We start from the raw sequence: 22401 nt of genomic DNA, 5'->3' as shown, positions 1-22401 counted from the left end.
ACCTATGTATTTTATTATATGTGACTTTTTTATATGGACTTCAACAAACTTACTTGGGTCATTCTAGTAAACTTGACTTGGTGAGAGAGTTAATTCATGGTTGGGAATTTATGGGCTAGTAGTTTTGGTAACCCATAGTTTTGTCCATGGTGTTCTAATGAAATGTAGCCTATTTAAAAGCATGATGATTCTTTTATTAATAGCCATTTGGTGAAAAATAGTGGATCTATTATTTGGAGCTAGTTTTCCCAAAGAGTTTCCAAGTTAAAATATGGTCTCCATGTATTATTATTGTTTTATTTTAATGTGTATTTATCTCTTTCTAATAACACATGTGGAACTATATGCGTCTCTTTGGTTTGTTTTAACTTAGCCTTTGTTCATTTTATGCAAGTTAAAGTTTGTGACCTTAGTATTTGGATCTTACCAGCTTGTTGGATTGATTAATTGATTGCATATGAACCACTTGACCAAGGATTTAATTTCTTTGGATCTATATTGGAGACTCATTAGTATTATTATTTGTTAATTAAAAGGTTCAGCAGCTGCCTTCAAAAAAGAGGAAGATAAATCACTTGCCACTGGATCAGCCGTGAGCTTAAATGGATTGCAGATTCCCAGAATATTTCGGGATCAAACATGGATGCGGTGAAAAAATTAAATGTGCCCATATCCCCAGAAATCTGCAATAGACTTTATAATGGGATGATTAATTCGTCAATGGAGGAGTCACAAAAGGAGAAGCATCAGGCACTCAACGAGCAAGCGACGACCGTGACCAAAAGAATTGAATTCGAACTTTTTATGTGAATGTATAATTATGAGGGACTAGCCTAAAGTTACCCATCTAAAGTCGTCGGATCTGGTATGTTTCATTAAGAATGACAAGTTGCTGAAAACCAAACCTGTGATTAGATGGGATTATTTATGCATGTTCATTCTTTCATTCTGTTATGTTAAAAAAAGAATTGATGTGATCCATTATAAACAGATAAGAGATGGATGCTGGTGGAGAAAATACAGGCAAAAGTCGACAAGAAATAATCTATATCCCAAGTCTTATTACAGATGTGATATGGTATCCGATACTTTCATTGACTATGAAATAGATGCAAGCCTGTCTGCTAATATAAATATGTTAAAATGTTGTTGGTTTATGAGCAGGCTCAGAGATGCGTCCACGACCCGACAATTGTAATAACAACCTACGAAGATGAACATACCCATTCTCTCAGTCCTCTGGCTATCATTGCTTTGCACGCTGGCTTGTCCAGCAACCTCTTTGGTAACAACTTCTCCAACATTCTCTAATCGCATTCATACATTTAGTCTATCAAGTGGGTAATGAAGATAGACATACAAAAGAAATGTGAAACCACGAAAACCATTTTACACGAGTTACAATGATAAATATTATCTTGAATGTGCTTAATTTGGGATTTGGGAATTGGTTTTTACAAGATAAGTTGGGAAATGGGTTTCATTTAACTCCCTTGCATGAATGGCTTGGACTTTTAGTGCAAGGATTGGCATGGTTTACTCTCGGATAATTACGAGTCGGCTAACACGGTCTGTAATGACATTTGTGCGTGTTTGGCGGATCATGTCATTTTTGCTAGGAACAATGGATTATGTTTCAGCTGGACTGATCTTCCCTATGAGCCTATTGTCACCCTCGTTTCATGGCTAACATGTTACTTGATGCTCATTTGTGTTATGAAAATGGATTTAAAGAGTTCAGAGGATGATCTTCTGTCAGAACCCTTTATAGGAAGGGATTATCGAAATCATGGGTATATCAATTCGAGTAAGAGGTTTCCTGAGGAAGATGAGATACCGTTGAAGTTAAATTCCAATGTGACTCCAGGATTCTCCAAGAAGCTGAAATTTTGGTAATTGAATTCTCTTTTCTCCAAAGGAATGAAAATGCCTCTAGAATTGCGTTTTGTGCGTGGAGATAGCAAGCAAAGAATAGTTATACAACATTTACATAAGAACGGTTTAGGAAAAAACGGAAAAACCCGTCTGGCAAATAAAAAATTATATGAAGCTATGAAGCTTTAACTATGGCAGATTATTTCCAATGGCTACATGTGTTTTAAATCGAGATGCTTCTTCTCACACTTGTCATATGCTCATTCCATTGAATTTTTTCATGACTTCACATATAACGTATGTTCTAAGATACGTTGGCTTCATTAAATTGGATATTCATGTATTGGAGTTGATGTACATCACATGAAAAGTTCAAAATTTGTTTGACAGATTATGAAAGGAATATGTGTTGAAATTATAATTTCAAAACTGCAGATTTTTTCCGTGAGATGCGATCCATTGCAAATCGCACATGTTACCCTTCCGACCGCTTCCTTTGTTATATGCGATGCGATCGCAGATCGCATATCATACTTCTTTTCTTGTCAACCTTCACTGCGTCCCTTCGATTGTTTGCGATTGCGATTTCGTGATGCGATATGATCGCATATCGCAAATCACATGATTCAACGGTTATGGAGGCAATGGCACATTCTTTTCTCTTCCGCCGATGCAATGGTGCAACATTGTAATAAGCCATGCATTAAATACCAGAAGATATTTTCAGCCGTGTAATAAATGAAATTTACAGCGGTTGGTAAATGTAGGTAGGATATTTTCTTCTATCTTATTGTTTAGAATGAGATATGTTTTTCAATATATATATATATATATATGTAATGAACAGCAGTTCTGTTAAGTATGTTGAAGAATCTCAGAGTTTCCTTCTTGTAATTTCTGAAATGCATAGCAATGCTCAGATAGTGAAATCAGAAGCGTTTTTGTTATAAATCCCTCTGAGTCGAGGAAGACTATTTTGTAACAGTTTTTTTTTATTATCTTATACGATTAAGATCCTGTATCAAAACAGAGCGTTATTCTCTGTGAAATTTCTTTTGTGTTTGAAATAAACAGAAATTTCCAACATGGTATCAGAGCTAGTCTAGGCACTCAGTGAGTCAAAAACAGAGTTTGTTTTTCACTGTAGGAGCTGTAAGAAGCTTATCAAGCAGAGAAAGTTTTCTTTGCTTTTTATTAATACAGTCAATATTTCTTCTTTACGAATACAGGTTAAGATGGCAGATGCTAGAACAGGTTTAACAAATTCCCAACTGCCACAGTTTAATGGGAAAAATCACAGTTATTGGTCCATAACAATGAAAGCATTGTTTGCTTCTCAAGGACTAAGGGAGCTGGTTGAAACTGGCTATGTTGAACCTACAGATGCAACAGCACTGGCTGCTTTGACAGTAGCAGAAAGAGACCAGTTGAAGGGCGACAGAAAGAAGGATGCCAAAGCCCTCTTTTTCCTCTTCCAATCAATACATGAAAGTGTTTTTCCGCGGATTGCAGCAGCAACAAAATCCAAGGAGGCATGGGCTATTCTCAAAACTGCCTACCAAGGCATGGAGAAGGTGAAGACTGCAAAGTTGTAGATGTTGAGGAGAGACTTTGAAAATCTCAGCATGAAGGAATCTGATACGATAGATTCATTTTTCACTCAGGTTATTGGCTTGATAACCCAGATAAGATCTCATGGTGAGATTCTTGAAGATAGAAGGATTGTAGAGAAAATCTTGAGATGTTTACCCTCAAGGTTTGAATCTATTGTGGTAGCAATAGAAGAAACAAAAGATCTCTCACAGTTTACGGTAGATGAGCTGAGTGCTTCACTTTTGTCTCATGAACACAGACTGAGTAGAGGAACAGATTCCTCATTTGAGCAAGCATTCAAGACTCATATGTCTTTTGGCCAAAGAAGAGGTCGAAGCAGAGCCAATAACAGAGGTCCTGGAAGAAGCCAAAACAGAGGCACAAATTATCCTGCTAGCACAAGTGGAAGGAGCTACAATCAAAACCAAGCTGAAGGTTCATGCAAACAGCAGGCACATGGACAAAGGTATGACAAATCCCAAGTCCAATGTCATTATTGTAAGAAATATGGGCACTACGCCAATGAATGTAGGAAAAAACAAAATGACATGAATAATAGGCAGAATGCTAATTTTGCAAATGAAGAAGATAAGAACCCAAAGAACGTGCTGTTAACATGTAACATAGCACAAGACAAACAAGAAGATTTTTGGTTCTTAGACTCAGGTTGTAGTAATCACATGACTGGAAATATTGCAATGTTTGCCAATCTGGATGAAAATGTGAAATCTGACTTAACAACAGGGACTGATGATAAGATATCTATCAAGGGTAAGGGCAGAGTCAATATTCGAGCAAAAAATGGAGAACAGATGACTATGCCAGAGGTATACTATGTACCTGGTCTGAAATGTAATCTTTTGAGCATTGGACAGCTCATAGACAAAGGTTACAACGTGTTCTTCAAAGATGATACGTGTACAATCAGAGACATACCTCCAAGTAAGAAGATCATTGCACAGGTGCAGATGACCAGCAATAGAATGTTTCCTCTCAAACTCAGGGCAGATTTGAAGGAAGGAAGAACTATTGCGGCTGTAACACAAGAAGTCTTTGAGGAACAAGTGAAAGATTTGAATTGGTTGTGGCATTTGAGATTTGGACATCTCAATTTTGGAGGCTTGAATCTGTTGCACAGAAAGGGAATGGTAAAGGGATTGCCGTTGATTGAGAAACCGGACAGCCTTTGTGAAGGCTGCATCTTGGGCAAGCAACACAAAGAAAGCTTTCCAGCAGGAAAGAGTATAAGGGAAAAAGCACCCTTGGAAATTGTTCACTCTGATGTGTGTGGATCGATGCAAATACCATCATTTTCCGGAAATAAATATGTTTTAACTTTCATTGATGATTACACCAGAAAGACATGGGTGTATATGCTAAAACAGAAGAGTGAAGTGTTTGAGAAATTCTGCCACTTCAAAACTCTTATTGAGAAGCAGTGTGGGCATTATATCAAAGTGCTCAAAAAAGATAGAGGAGGAGAGTACATCTCCAAAGACTTTCTGCGTTTTTGCAGAGAGAATGGCATACAAAAGCAGTTCACCGCGAGGTATACACCTCAGCAAAACGGTGTTGCTGAAAGGAAGAATAGGACCATTCTTGACATGGTCAGAAGTATGCTAAAGGTAGAGCACTTGCCGCATGAGTATTGGGCAGAAGCTGTCACTTGCGTAGTTTACATCTTGAATAGATGCCCAACCAAAATTGTCATGAACAAAATACCAGAAGAAGCATGGAGTGGTCAAAAGCAAACTATCACTCACATGAGAGTATTCGGTTGTGTGGCATATGCACATGTACTGGATCAGCTAAGAAAGAAGCTTGACAGTAAGGAGGAGAATTGTGTCTTTATTGGCTATTGTGATGAGTCAAAAGCATACAAACTCTATAATCCATCCACCAAGAAATTGATAGTAAACAGAGATGTGCAGTTCATTGAAGATGAAGCTTGGGATGGAAGCTTAGAGAAGACAGTGAATGTGAAGACAATTGTGTCTCACGAAGAAGAAGAGGAAGGGACAACAGCAAATATTCCTTCATTGGTGACTCCTCCTCCACCACAGCAAGTACAACAAACCACACCACAAGCTAGAATTTGAATAGCCTTGAGAAGTCAAGGAAGTGCTTCTCCAAGCACATCACGGGGATCAGAAATACCCCCAAGTTCGGATGGAACTCCTAGCACACCAAGAAGACCAAGATTCAGAGATCTGAATGAGATTTATGAACAAGGAGAGGTAAGTAACAATACCGGTCTGAATTCATTATTCGCTTTATATTGTCATGTTGATGACCCAATTCATTTTGAAGATGCTGTAAATGAAGATAAATAGATTAAAGCAATGAATGAAGAAATTGGTGCAATTGAGAAGAGTAAAACATGGGAGTTAGTGGATCTCCTTGAAGGCAAAGATGCCATTGGAGTTAAGTGGGTCTATAAGACCAAAAGCAATGATGAAGGCAAGATTGACAGGCACAAAGCAAGGCTTGTTGTGAAAGGCTACAAGCAGCAACAAGGCAAAGACTATGATGAAACCTTTGCACCAGTAGCACGGATGGAAACAGTCAGAACAATGTTGTCTATTGTAGCACAACACAAATGGAAGATTTATGAGATGGATGTTAAATCTGCATTCCTAAATGGAGTATTAAAAGAAGAGGTTTATGTTGATCAACCTCCGGGCTATGAAGTTGAAGGCCAAGAGCATAAAGTCTGCAAACTGAGGAAGGATCTTTATGGGCTGAAGCAAGCTCCAAGAGCATGGTACAACAGAATAGATTCTTATCTGATTGAGAATGGGTTTGATAAGTGTGATGGTGAACCCACACTCTACATAAAACAAAATGATGGTAAGATTATTATTGTTGTTTTATATGTAGATGATCTGATTTTTACTAGCAATGATGCTTCTCTCATTGTTGTTTTTAAAGCAGTCATGAAAAGTGAATTTGAAATGACTGACTTGGGCTTCTTAAGATATTTTCTTGGAATTGAAGTAGACCAAAGTGAAAATGGTGTTTTCATTTCTCAAGATAAATATGTAGAAGCAGTGTTGAAGAGATTTAACATGCAGAACAGCAAAGCAGCTGTGACTCCAACTGTAGTAGGGTTGAAATTGACCAAAGAAGAGAGCAGCAAATATTTTAATCCAAAACTATACAAGAGCATAGTTGGCAGCCTTATGTACTTGACTACAACTAGGCCGGACATTATGCATGCTGTGAGTTTAATTTCCAGATTTATGGAAAAACCGAAAGAGACTCATTGGCACGCAGCCAAGAGGATTCTAAGGTATGTAAATGGAACAAAGGGGTTTGGTATTTTATACTCCTCTTCTGAAAGTTTCATGCTGACAGGTTACGCTGACAGTGATTAGGCTGGAAGTGTTGATGATAGGAAAAGCACATCGAGATATGTGTTTCATATGGGATCGGGAGTCATCTCATGGGATTCCAAGAAGCAACCAGTAGTGTCTTTGTCAACAACAGAGGCAGAGTATGTGGCAGCAACAGCAGCAACATGCCAAGCAGTATGGCTGAGAAGAGTTCTCAGAGATTTGTGTCATGAACAAGAAAAGGGCACAACCATTTACTGTGACAATAGCTCGGCAATAGCATTGTCTAAAAATTCTATTTTTCATAAAAGGACAAAGCACATAGACACCAAATTTCACTTCATACGTGAATTGGTTAACAATGGTGAGATTGTTTTACAGCACTGTAGTAAAGAGGATCAGCTAGTTGATATCTTGACAAAACCATTGGGAAAGAAAAGTTTTGATCATTTCAGGAAATGCCTGGGTATGCAGAAAAACCCAACAGTTGAAATTAAAGGGGAGTGTTGAAATTATAATTTCAAAACTGCAGATTTTTTCCCTGCGATGCAATCCATCGCAAATCGCAGATGTCACCCTTCCAACCGCTTCCTTTGTTATATGCGATGCGATCGCAGATCGCATATCACACTTCTTTTCTTGTCAACCTTCACCGTGTCCCTTCGATTGTTTGCGATTGCGATTTCGCGATGCGATCTGATCGCATATCACAAATCGCATGATTCAACGGTTATGGAGGCAGCAGCACATTCTTTTCTCTTCTGCCGATGCAATGGTGCGACATTGTGATAAGCCATGCATTAAATACCAAAAGATATTTTCAGCCGTATAATAAATGAAATTTACAGTGGTTGGTAAATGTAGGTAGGATATTTTCTTCTATCTTATCGTTTAGAATCAGATATGTTTTTCATATATATATATATATATATATATATATATATATATATATATATATATATATGTAATGAATAGTAGTTCTGTTAAGTATGTTGAAGAATCTGAGAGTTCCCTGCTTGTAATTTCTGAAATGCATAGCAATGCTCAGATAGTGAAATCAGATTCTGGAACTGAAGCGTTCCTGTTGTAAATCCCTCTGAGTCGAGGAAGACTATTTTGTAATAGTTTTTTTTATTATCTTATATGATTAAGATCCTGTATCAAAACAGAGCGTTGTTCTCTGTGAAATTTCTTTTGTGTTTGAAATAAACATAAATTTCCAACAATACGAAACTCCTAAGAGACAAGAGTTTAAGTTCTTATAAGAGTAATTACCTAAACGCATAAATACCATTCAACCCGGAATAATTTCCTATTCAAAGCTCCTTCCTCTAATATAATCTTGTAATTTTTTTTTCCAAATGTTATATAATCACTTTTCTTTTATAGGTAAATTTTCAACTCTAATGGAAAATTAATTTAAAGGAATGCTTGATAAATACTGTTGGAAGCTCAAGGTATTTAGAACTAATGAAATTATCAACTTTGAGATAAACTTAATGGTTTTTAATGCATTACTTAATTTTATTTCCCTTATTTTAAAATAATTATGAGTATCAATAAATAATAAAATAAATAACTATGAGTATCAATAAATTTATTAATAACTATGAGTATGAATAAATAATAAATTTTTAATGTTTATCTAGATCATAAATATGTTTCTAATAGTTATGAACCATTTTTATATTAGATATTAATTAAGTTTTAATATAAAAAGATAAATATAATTTATAAGAAAATTAAGATAATAATATAAAGCTATTTTTTAAAATTTTTATTAACCCATATTTTCAAAGAAAAATTGCTTTATAATTTAATTGGTAAAAAGTAGCTTTTCCATTTCACACAACACCACCCCTACACAAATATATATAACACCACCCCTACACAAATATATATAAAATACTATATGATAAATATTTAAGATGAATATATATTTCCCTTAAATGAGTACCAACTCTATTTAAAGAAATATATAAACATACTAACTTAAAAATTAATACATAATATCTTTGTTCTTTGCTTTTTTTTTTTTTTTTTTTTTTATTCTATGCCATGAATGAATTAATGAATTGAATTGAAATTAATACATAATATCTTTGTTCTTTGCTTCTTTCTTTTTTTTATTCTATGCCATGAATGAATTGAATTGAATGAGTATTGCTGGCTGAACACTCATACATGACATTGATATGTGAAAGAAAATATTCTAGAAGAGATAGATTTGGATTAATTTATTATATATGTATTTTTAAAAAGAGTTAAATTTAATGGTTATAAAATTATAAATATCAAAATATTAAATATTTATTAAAAAAGTTACAAATTTTATTATGAAATTTTTTTTTTTTTTGAAAATGATAATACACAATGAAAGAGTTTAGTCTTAATATCACAACCTATTGAGAAATGCTTTCCTTATTAAAAAAAGCATGTATTCAAACTTCACTTGACTTGAAAAAAAAAATAAAAATATATATATATATATAGCTTTTTGTAAACAAATTTGTGGTAAAAGTGAGTTCAAATAACCTGTAAATAAATTTGTGGTAAAAATGAGTTCAAATACTATGTAAATAAATTGGTGGTAAAATTAAGTTCAAATACTAAGTAAATAAATATGTAGTTCAAATACTCGATGAAATGCTTAACCTTATTTAACATCTTTGTGGGAGTATTTTTCGCTAAACACTCATACATTCACTTTGAATTTAATAATTAATTTATCTCGAAGAAAATATTAAAAAAATTAGAGATATATTAATTTATTATACTGGTAAATAAAAAAAAGTTAAATTTAATTGTTATAATAATATAAACACCAAAATATTAAATAAATTATTATTGTTTTTTTTTTTTTTTAAGATTTTATTATAAAAACATTATTTTAAAATTTTGGAAGAAATGATCACATTTCTATATTATTAATATATTGACATGTTTAGTTTTCATTGTATTATTTGGAAATAAAGGAGCAAGCTATTTTGCAAAATTATGATAATATTAGGAATGTTAGAGGTAATGAAAACTATGGTATTATAAGAATGTGATTAATACCATCTCGAAAAACAAAATTACTCTGCCTTGTTCAATTCAGAAGACCATGAGATGAAAGTGTTTGTCAACAATTTTGATCTCTTGCTTTCTTTAGGTCTACTAAGCCATATAGTTTTACTACGCAATAATCATCATCATGATATCTAATAAAAAAATATAAATATATAATATTATCTATAAACAATAATTAGAAGAAAGTAAGTTGATCGATTGTCTTTTTAACCTTTTAATTAAAACTAAGCAATAATCATCATCATGATATCTAATAAAAAAATATAAATATATAATATTATCTATAAAAAATAATTAGAAGAAAGTAAGTTGATGGGTTGTCTTTTTAACCTTTTAATTTTTTTTTCTAATAATAATTTTATGATAATGATGAATGAAGAAATATTTCTTTATTGAGAAAAGAGTACAAGTAAATAGGAGGGAATTAAGTTTTCTAGATATGAGGGAGATGATTAATTTCAAAGCTCCTTCCCCTAATATAATTTTGTAATTTTCTTTGTTTGAAATGTTATATAATCATTTTTCTTTTATAAGTAAATTTTCAACTCTAATGAAAAATTAATTTGAAGGAATGCTCGACAAATACCCTCGGAAGCTCAAGGTACTTACCACTAATGAAATTATCAATTTTGAGATAAACTTATTGGTAATTAATGCATTACTAAATTTTATTTCCCCTATTTTGAAATAGTTATGCATATGAATAAATAACAAACTTTTAAAGTTTATCTCGATCATAAATATGTTTCAAATAGTTATGAAGTATTTTTATTATTCGATATTACTTATTAATTGTTTTTAATCATAAGTAGTTATCAAGTATTTTTATTATGTTAGTTATTAATTATTTTTTGACATAATGATGGGACTAACCTGCATCCTTTCTCTGGATACCAGATTTGATTAATTTGAATTATTAATAAAATGATTTTGTGGATTTTGATGGTGCTTGGATATTTTGCTGTGATTAATGTCTTGTTACAGCTCTGCTGTGAGGGAGACACCTATCTCTACCTCGGGCTCCGTCCTCCCACCTTACGCTGTGCTTGAAACCCTAGCTTCTCACTTGGCCTGTCATTTCGATTGTCTTTCCATTTTACGCTGAGGCGGTCTACTCTTTGGTTTCCATTTGAGGGTTTTGTTTTTGTTTTCCTATGGTGCTCTGTTCGGTTTCTTCAGCCACGACTTTTCTCAATGGCAGAGCTCTGTTAGTGTTTGGTCACTATCAATGGCTTGTTGCTTTATTTGCTAGTCTGTCTGAGGGTTCTGGGCTTATCTCTTGGCATTTTGCAACTCTGTTTGGAGTTTTTCTATGGCACGGTGAAGGGTTACTTCCCCTTGAATGTATCTAGCATCAGTGTTATTTTATTTCACTTGTTTACTGGTTCGGTGGCTCTGTTATTTAACTTGTCTCTGGTCACTTGTGCATCCAGGTTGCCACAACGTGACCTAGTTCTCGTCCTCAACACAAGACTATCTCAGGTATGCTTTCTTTCATTGATTTAATGTATGTTATGCTTTTCCTACCAGTTCTGATAGTCGATGATCCTTGTGAGTAGGGTCCCTGGTCAGTTCGTGGCCTATTGTGGCCTTTCCTCCTGCAATTCGCCAACCCTTTCTCTGGTAAGTGATAAACCCTTACCTTGATTTCTTCATTTGGCTGAGATTTGTTTTATTCTGCTATTAACTTTCTGCATGTGATGGTTGTAGGTGAATGGTGAACGCGAAACTATGGCTTTGGCTCCTCTTGCAAGTTGCTAGACTGGGTAGGGTCTTTCCATGCTTCTCATGCTTGTCATCTGTTGATACTGTTGAGTCTTGGTCTCAGGCTTCGGCCTCTCTATCAGTTACTTAGTCCATGTTTTGGTCTTGTAGAATATGGGCAGGTCACTTAGTTTTCTTGTAACTTGGGGTTTTCAAAGTAAATGTATTTTCAGGGTTTCGAACCCAGGTTTCTCTTTCTACTTGTAATACGAGCTATCTTAATTTAGTCTGTAAATTAATTTTCAAGGACTCCTATAACTTATCTTTCAAACTATATTTGCAATGAAAATAATGGCGTATTAATTCATGTGGTACCTGGTCTTTGATGTTGTCTTCGTGTTGGTAATTCTAGTGATGCTTAATATGAAACCCTCTACTTGTTTACTTTGTTGTACGCTTGATACTCTTCAGAACTATAGGTAGTTGTTTGTGAGGCTTCTTGGCTCTTCGATGGTTTTCTATCCGTGTGACTGTAGCAACACTTCCATGCTCTCGGTCTCGCTACCTTTGATAACTTCGATGTCTGCTAAAAGATTTTATTTGCCAATACTTGTTTCTATTTGGAAATGCATTCAATACATCTTGGAACAGGAAAAAGTTTAACTAGTTTCAAATTGGATTTAGATGACTATGAAAGTTACTTGTATATTTTCTATTGCTCTTCTGCTATGATGGAATCAACCTTTACAATGTTTTGTTCTTGTGCTTTTATATGATTTGTTGAATGGTTTTAACTATCAACAGTTACATGGAGTTACCATAAGCAATTGTTAACTTCTTATTTGTCTAAATTCTAAGATTAATTTAAAAGAAATAGAGTTTTGGTTTTTTTTCCTTTAAAAAAAAAAAACATCTTAACAGAAAATGAAACAGAATCTGCTGTCGTGTCCCAACTGCTGATAACTAAGAAAATAAAATAAAAAGAAAACAACTTAGGTACAATGACATGTGAACCTGTTAACTTGTGAGACAAACACTCCCTCTTGTTCACCCCTGGTTGGATGCTCCTACCTTAGGCTCCCAAGGTAACAAAAATTCATGGATCCGATCCATGAGCTCCTCGATAGAATACCCTACATGTTGTATCTACCCTGCATCAAGCCACGAACTGTCCTCTATAGGACAGTTCTTCCACTTGACGAGATACTGTAGGTACTCCTCCTTTCGTGTTCGCCTGGCCACTTGTGTGTTGAGGATTCCCTAAATTTCGAGTGGCTAAGCTGAAGGCATTTGTCTCATCCACGAACTACTCTCCTCCTGGGTGTCCCGCTTTGGCTGTGTCAAACTTTCCTCTTCTGAATTGGTAGTGTATGGGAATAAATCTGGCACATTAAAAATGGGTGATATTCCTATACCTGGAGGCAATTGCAGTTCATAGGAATTTGCAAAAAACTTACGCAGAATCTTACAAGGTCCAATCTTTTTGAATTTTAGCTTACTGTATTCACCCCTAGGAAATCGTTCCTTGCATAGATGCACTAGGAGCTGATCCCCCACATTAAATTTTACCTCACGTCATTTCAAATCAGCTTTCTGTTTGTACCTCTGACTGTTGTCCTATAATTTCAGCTTCACCTGCTCATGTAGGTTGTTAATTGCTCTTGCAAAGTCCTCCCCGTCAACACTTATTTTATCTAGTTGTCCCAAATCCTACAGTTCATGCACTCCTCGGGGGTGCATTCCGTACACAATCTGGAAAGGACTGCTTCCTGTGCTTTGGTTTGGTGAATCATTGGAAGCGAATTCTGCTTGAGAAAGCACAAGATCCCACATACATGTATTTTCTCCCACTAGACTCCTTAGTAGGTTTCGTAGACTTCTGTTCACCACCTCCATTTGTCCATCCGTTTGTGGGTGATAAGTGGAGCTGAAGTTCAACTGTGTGTCCAGCTTCTTCCACAGGGTGCGCCAAAAATGTCATGTGAATTTCACATCCTTGTTAGAGACAATGGACTTAGGCAAGCCGTGCAACCTCACAATCTCTGTGAAAAACAAGTGTGCTACGTGAGTTGCATCACTGGTTTTCCTACAAGGAATGAAATGTGCCATTTTTTAGAACCGGCCCGCTACCACCATCATAAAGTCATGACCATGTTGTGTTCTTGGTAAACCCAAGACAAAGTCCAAGCTGACTAAGTCTCGCAGTCTACCTGGAATAGGTAGTGGTGTGTAGAGTCTCGTATTCTGACTGTGTCCTTTTGCCAATTGACACACTTTACACCTGGTTAGAAATCACTGCACATCCCTTCACATCCCCAGCTAATAATAAAAGTGACTGAGCTGATCTAAGGTCTTATCAATGTCGAAATGTCCGGCAAGACCTCCACTGTGTTTCTCCTGGATGATGTCCTCCCTCATGAATAGTCGGGGATACACAATTGTCCTCCCTTAAACAACAGTTTCTCTTGTAGGTTATAGTCTAACCATGGACTATTATTCCTCATCAAAGGGTTTTGGCAGGCTTCATAAGCCTCCTTAAAATCCGCATCTGCCTAATACAAGTATTTTAGGTGTTCAAAACCCAACACTTGTATCGTACTCTCCTCCAAAAGCAAAACCCTTCTGCTCAATGCATCTGTTACCTTGTTGGCCTATCAACTAATATGTTTCAACACAAATGTGTAACTCTACAAGTATTCAACCCACTTTGCATGCTTTTGGTTCAGCTTGTGCTGCTGCATAACGCACTGCAAGGAAAAATTATCAAAAAATAAAACAAACTCATTACCCAACAAATAGTGTCTCCAATGATTCAATGCTTGGACGACAACATAGAACTTCTTGTCATAAGATTAGTACTTCTATCTGCTTTCATTCAACCTTTCACTGAAATAAGAAATAGATTTGTCTTCTTGGCTGAGTACGACCCTAATGGTTGTACCACTAGCATCACAATGAACTTGAAAAAGTTTGTCGAAGTCAGGTAGCCTCAAAATTGGCCTCTCAGTGATCTTCTTTTTCAATATCTGGAAGCTCTTTTCCACAGCTTCAGTACACTGAAAAGCTTGACTTTCCTTCTTGATTGTATCCAACATAGGTGTGTAGATTCCACTAAAGTACCTTATAAACTTACGATAAAAAGTTGCTAACCCATGAAAACTCCAATCTTCGAACAAACTCTTAAGTGATGGCCAGCTAAGTATAGCTGTAACTTTTTTTGGGTCCATTTTTAGATCATTCTCTACAATCATGAAACCCAAATAGACCATCTCCTTCTAAAGGAAAGTGAATTTCTTTAGATTTATTAGCAACTTGTTTTGCTGCAATTTCTCCAAAACATATCGAACATATCTAAAATGCTCCTCCTGGGTTTTGCTGAAGATCAGTATATCGTCAAGATACACAATCACAAATTTCCCAATGAACTCCTTCAACATTCCGTTCATCAAGCACATAAAAGTACTAGGTGCATTACTTAACCCAAATGTTATCACCAGCCATTCATATAGCCCTTCGTTAGTCTTGAAAGTTGTTTTCGATTCATCACCTTCCCGGATTCTAATATGGTGGTATCAACTCTTCAAATCTATCTTCGAAAAATATGATGCCCCACTCAAATAGTCCATCATATCATCCATTCGTGGCAAAGAAAACCTGTATCATATTGTAATCTTGTTTATTGCTCATGAATCCGTGCACATCCACCATTCTCCTCCTTTCTTGGGAGCAAGAACTATCGGAACTGCACATGGGCTCAAGCTCTCTCGTATCAGCCCCTTATCCAACAACTCTTGTACCTATTTTCTAATCTCCTCATTGTCTTTGGGGCTCATTTGGTAAGCATCTTTATTCGGTAGGCTAGCTCCAGGGATGAAATCTATCTGATGATTGATACTCTGCTTTGGTGGCAATTTATCTGGTAAATCACCCACCACAATGTCGCTAAATTCCTGTAACATTTCCTGGATTTCTGCACGTAAATAAAAAATTTCAGTATGTAACAACACTATTCTTTGTCTCTTTACAACAACATATTTCACTTCGTCATCTTCAATCTTCTTTAAAAATTGTTTTCCACCCACCAATAGCACTTTTGTTCCACTAGTTTCTGTTGTCTCCTCCTCCTTGATGGGCACTAATGTATGCTTAATTCCATCCTTAACAAATTTGTAACAATTTCTCTTCCCATCATGAACAAATTTCCGGGCATACTGCCATGGTCTACCTAGCAGAATATGACACACATCCATGGGCATGATGTCACAAGTAACTTTGTCCTTATATTTTCCAATATGGAATTCGACCTCACACTCCTCATCAACTAGCAGTTGGTAACCCTTCTGTAACCACAACACCTTATAGGGGGTTGGATGCTTCAGTCATTTTCCACCCAATTTCTCCACCATCTCTGTTGCAACCAGATTATCAGTGCTTCCACTGTCTATAATCATCTTGCAGCATTTTCCATGTGAATTACACACAGTCCGGAATAATGCCTTCCTTTGGGTTTGTTCAGTTGTTTCTTTCATTGGTTTTAGTAATACCTTATTCAAAAATAAGGTCTCTCCTGTCTCTGGTGCATTTTCTACCTCCTAAGGCGGTGCCTTTGCTTCTTTTGTCTGAGCAACATATGCTCCTCTTTGACCAGTCAGTTCTCCTTCAGGATATTCAAAGGATCTATCCCCCCACTTGTGGCACTTGTAGCATTGGTAGGTAGCTCCTCTACCTCTACCATTTCCCCTGCCTCTTTGGTATGGCCTTCCTCCCCTAGTGATGCCTTCCTTTTCTACTATGCTTGAAGTTTTGGAACTACTACCCTCTTCACTGTTGTTGATAGTTCTTCCTCTACCAAAGGATTGTCCTTTCCCTCTGCCAGTTCCTCGTTCCCTCCTGGAATTCTACTTCCTTGTGATTTGTTCTTCTACCTCTAAGGCACTCTAGTATGCTTCCTCTATGGTTTTTGGAGAAAGAATAATTATCTTGTCCAAGGTCTCCAGCCTTAGGCCATTCACAAACCTAGCTGTCTCTTCTAGGGTGTCTTCAATATAACTTGCTCTCAAATTCACCCAGTAGAATTCTTTAGTATATTCTTTCACCATCATCCCTCTCTGCTTCAAATTTTGTACCTGCAGATGCAAAGAAATCTGGTAATCTTTGGGCAGAAACATTCCCTTCATCTTGGCAACCATTCTTGTCCACTTTTTAATTGGTAACTTGTTCAATCTTCTCCTTTTTGCCTGGACATTGTCCCACCATAAGGCTGCATGTCCTTTCAGCTTGGTAGCAAAAATTTAACTCTCCTATCTTCGCTCGCGTCCTCACATTCAAAATACTTATCCAACTCACTAATCCAATCCAACAACACTTCTGTGGACAAACTTCCATCATAGTTTGGAATTTCAGGTTTTGGCTTACTGCTAGCCAACAAAACTGACCTTAACAATTTAATCTCAGGTCCTTCTTCATCTGATCCATCTGTTGTAACTACAACCCCTTCCTCACTACCATCTCCTACTTCAAGATCCCTTCTCCTTCCTGCTTCTACTACCGCCAAACAGGCATTCAGGATCCTAATATCTTCCCCCAATCCATCATCTACTACTCTTTGAATACCTCTGCCATGACCTCTTCTCCCACCTTCCATTACAGTCAATTGTTCCTGATCTAATACCAAAATTGATGGGACCAGCCCTTGTCCTTTTTCTGGATACAAGATTTGATTAATTTGAATTATTAATAAAAAGATTTTGTGGATTTTCACGGTGCTTGGATATTTTGCTGTGATTAATGTCTTGTTATGGTTCTGCTCTAAGGGAGACACCTATGTCTACCTCGAGCTCCATCCTCCTGCCTTACGCTGCGCTTGAAACCCTAGCTTCTCACTTCGTCTGTCATTTCGATTGTCTTTCCATTTTGTGCTGAGGGGGTTTGCTCTCTGGTTTCCACTTGAGGGTTTTGTTGGTGTTTTCTTGCGGCACTCTGTTTGGTTTCTTCTGCCATGGCTTTTCTCAGTGGTGGAACTCTGCTAGTGTTTGGTCACTGTCAATGGATTGTTGTTTTATTTGCTTGTCTGCCTAAGGGTTCTAGGATTATCTCATTGCGTTCTATGACTCTGTTCAGAGGTTTTATATGGCACAGTGAAGGGTTACTTCCCCTTGAGTGTATCTAGCATCATTGTTATTGTATTTCACTTGTTTACTGGTTCGGTGGCTCTGTCATTTAACTTGTCTCTGGTGACTTGTGCATCTAGGTTGCCACGAGGTGACGCAGTTCTTATCCTTCGCACGCGGCTATCTCAGGTATGCTTTATTTCATTGATTTAATGTATGCTATGTTTTTCCTATCAGTTATGACAGTTGATGCTCCTTATGAGCAGGGTCCCTCAATAGTTCGCGGCCTATTGTGACCTCTCCTCCTGCAATTCGTCGATCCTTTCTCTGGTAAGTGATAAACCCTTACCCTGCTCTCTTCTTTGGGCTGAGATTTGGTTTATTATGCTATTAAATTTCTACATGCAGTGGTTGCAGGTGAATGGTGAACGAGCAACTGTGGCTTCAGCTCCTCTTGCAAGTCGCTAGACTGGGTAGGGTCTTTCCATGCTTCTCGTACTTGTCATCTATTGATACTGCTAAGTCTTGGTCTCAGGCTTTGGCCTCTCTATAAGTTACTTAGTCCATGTTTTGGTCTTGTAGAATATGGGCAGGTTACTTAGTTTGCTTGTAACTTGGGGTTTTCAAAGTAAATGTATTTTCAGGGTTTCGAACCTAGGTTTCTATGTCTACTTGTAATACGAATTGTCTTAATTTAGTCTCTAAATTAATTTTCAAGGACTCCTGTAACTTATCTTTCAAACTGTATTTGCAATGAAAATAATCACATATTAATTCATGTGGTACATGGTCTTTGATTCTATTTTTGTGTTGGTAATTCTGGTGATGCTTAGCATGAAACCCTCTGCTTGTTTACTTTGTTGTATGCTCGATACTCTTCAGAACTGTAGGTAGTTGTTTGTGAGGCTTGTTGGCTCTTCGATGGTTTTCTCTCCATGTGATTGTAGCAACACTTCCATGCTCTCGGTATCATTGTCTCTGATAGATTTGATGTTTGCTAAAAGATTTTATTTGCCAATACTTGTCTCTATTTGGAAATGCGTTCAATACATCTTGGAACAGGAAATAGTTTAACTAGTTGCAAATTGGATTCAGATGACTATGAAAGTTACTTGTATATTTTCTATTTCTCTTTTGCTGTGATGGAAATCAACCTTTACAATGTTTTGTTCTTTTGCTTTTATATGATTTGTTGAACAGTTTTGAAAACTGTCAACAGTTACATGCAGTTACCATAAGTAACTGTTAATTTCCTATTTGTCTAAATTCTAGGATTAATTTAAAAGAAACATAATTTTTGTTTTTTTTTTCCTTAAAAAAAAAAAAACACATCTTAATAGAAAATGAAACAGAATCTATTGTCGTGTCCCAACTGCTAATAACTAAGAAAAAAAACAACTCAGGTACAATGACCTGTGAACCTGTTAACTTGTGAGACAAACACTCCCTCTTGTTCACCCCTGGTTGGATGCTCCTGCGTCACATAAAAAGATAAATATCATTTATAAGAAAAATTGTGATAATAATATAAAACTACTTTTTAAACTTCTTATTAACCCATCTTTCAAAGAAAAATTGCTTTATAATTTAATTTGTAAAAATTAGCTTTTCCATTCCACAAAACACCACCCCCACACACAAATATATATATATATATATATATATATATATATATATATATATATATATATATATAATAATATATGCTAATTTATTTAAAATCATATATCTTTCCCTTAAGTGAGTACCAATTCTATTTAAAGAAATATATAAACATACTAACTTAAAAATTAATACATAATAACTTTGTTCTTTTATGTTATTTCATGAATGAATTGAATTAAGGGTTTGGTCTCGTGATTATGACATCATAAGTATGGTTTCTGGACATCTACTTCAAACTTCACTGTGGATCTAGTAAATGTTGAATGTAAATAGGTTAGTGCATTATTGGTATATAAATTTTGTGTTTTTATATATATTTCTATGCCCAAACGTAAGAATATGTAAACTTGAATCAAACATAACATGTCCCTATATAAATACAATAATTTACACTCTAATGTTCCAAAAAAACCATTATATTAGCTCTATTATCACAAAAATGAAGCAAGCAACAAGATACCTTTAGGGCAACTGATGGGTCTAGCCCCCTTGTCACACTTACCAACGTTAATAAAAGGATTATGAATGGATTTAAATGATGAGTAGTTTGATTAAATGTGTTATTTGTTCATTCGGCGGTTTATTACAATGATTTAATATTGATTTGGGTTCCGACACTTATGATTTGTACCCGCACTACTAGTTATTGGGCAAGTGTCCACTCCTAGAAAACTTCACTCCTGCTTTGGTAAGAGGTCCTCAAACCCTATCTCCCAGTCATTTTGCTTGTCGAGCTATTGAGGTTGAGGGTTTCACAGTATGGTTCTTCTGTGTGGATTTCTCTGTAAAATGTTATGTTGCCTCTAGTATTCCGGCTTGGATTTTGACCTGGAAACTTATTTGGCTCCTTCGTCTGGTAAGGGACTCTTATTTGACACTGGTTTCCCTTTGTTTGTTTCTCTGCCTGGAACTTAATCTCTCTGTTGAGTTGTGGACAGTAGCTTGCTTGTTAGGATTTGGAACTTTTCTGTGTACAAGGTTAATACTAGTTATTTTGCTGGACTATGCGACTGCTCTTGTCTTGACTTCTTCTGTGCAACTGTTCGTTGAGTTCTCTGGTTACATTTCTCTGTTTCGTGGACAGGTTGTGGTCTCAGGGTCTTCGGCTTCAGTTTCTTCTAATAACAAGGTAAGACTTTGTTCCCTGTTATCATTCCTTTCTCCTCTTCATGCTTTAGTCTAACTCACTCGCTCCTTCGTGAGAAGAGTGACCCTCGGTGACTGCAATGTAGGTGTCTTATCTCTGTAAGGTAAGTTCGAACCCTTGTCTCGATATTTTCTTTTAGTCTATTCTTTCTCTACCATAGAATAATTACACATGTTGTTGGTAACTTGTCGTTGCAGGTGGTTTCGTTATGGAGGGTTTCAGTCTCTGTTTCTTGGTGTGCTGGCTATACCTGGGTAGGGTCGCTCCTTATTATTCTTGTCACTTGTTTTATATTCACCATAAGCTAGGGTTACAATAGCTTGTTGTGATGACTAGTGACCAACCGACAGTGTGTAGTCGAGGTCCGCAACACTTGCACTTCTTCTTTTATGGGTAGTTACTGTAGGTTTGGATTACGGCTAGGGTTTCTAAACTTGTCTGCTGTGATAAACTTATTGAAACTTGTACAATGTTATTGCATGGACTATATGTATATTTGAACAGAGGTTTTGTGATTGTATGTATTAGAACAGAGGTTCTGTGATTATTTTGTAAATAAAACGGAGAGGGTTTATTCTTCAGAAATATTTATGTGATTTGTCTACCTTTACTATTTGAAATGCATGCGACCTATCTCTGTCTTTGATGCTCGAAATGAATAAAACGTCCAAGATTCCTATGCGCTCTTTGATTGAAAAATTCTGGAACTCTATGCCCTCATTTCTATAACGTACTTAGTAGCTATATTTGCAAGCTTGCTTTGATTTATTGACCTGCTTTAATCAATACAAATAGAACCATATATGTGTACATGCTTGTAGAATAAAAAAACAGCGAGAGAATGTACTTTCCCTGTATCAGGCAATTTAACAGGATGATAGATAGAGAGTTACAGGATATTAGAAAATAGATTGTGTGCTCAGAAATATTTTATTATATTTCTTCCTCTCAAAGGGTCGAACCTCTTACAATTGCATTCTATTCCTTTTCAATAATTGTCTAGAAACTGTTTTCTCCTAACTGTTGTTAGTTACATTCTTTTGGTTACATTTTTTAGTTTAAAAACTATTTATTGTCCTATGTTACAACCTGTAAAAGTTGACATGAAAATAAAAATAATTACTTGCAACAGTTTGACTAATTAATCCTTTACCTTCCTAAATATTGTTCTTTACTAAATTAAAATAACACAAAAAAATAGCTAGAGTGTTGACTTAGCAATTTCCTTCTCAGTCCTCTCAGAGACCAAACAACCTTTTGTCTTGATGGCCCATTAACTAGATGCTCCTGCATCAGGCTCCCAGGGTAAGAAAAAGTCATGGCTCCATTCCATGATCTCCTCCACAGAATAACCTGCCTTCTATATCTGCGCTGTGTTGAGCCACAAACTATCCTCGATTGGACGGTTCTTCCACTTGACATGGTATCGCAGATACTCCTTCTTGCGAGTCCTCTTAGCCACCTATGTGTCAAGAATATTCTCGATCTCATGGGGTTGAGCCGAAGGCAAGTGCCTCATCTAAGAATTGCCTCCAACTTGGGTATCCCGTTCTGGCCGTACCACATTGTCATCTTCCGAGTTGGCATTATATGAGAACAGGTTTACCACGTTGAAAATAGGCGATATGCCTATATCTGGTGGTAGCTATATTTCATATGCGTTGGCTGAGAATTTACGCAAAATCTTACAGGGACCAATCTTCTTAAATTTCAGCTTGTTATATGCGCCCTTAGGAAACCGTTCGTTGCATAAGTGTGCAAAGACTTCATCACCTATGTTGAATTATACTTCCCATCGCTTTAGATCTTCCTGCTATTTGTATTTCTGAATGTTGTCTTGCAACTTTGATTTCACTTGTTTGTGTAGTTCATTCATCTCTTTGGCAAAATCTTCCCCATC

Source organism: Pinus tabuliformis, chromosome Q, assembly GCF_031772625.1.
Source record: "Pinus tabuliformis cultivar Carrire ecotype Pingquan chromosome Q, CPIR1, whole genome shotgun sequence".
NCBI lineage: Eukaryota > Viridiplantae > Streptophyta > Pinopsida > Pinales > Pinaceae > Pinus > Pinus tabuliformis.
The sequence above is the reverse complement of the archived record's forward strand: the minus strand, read 5'-3'. Positions refer to the sequence as shown.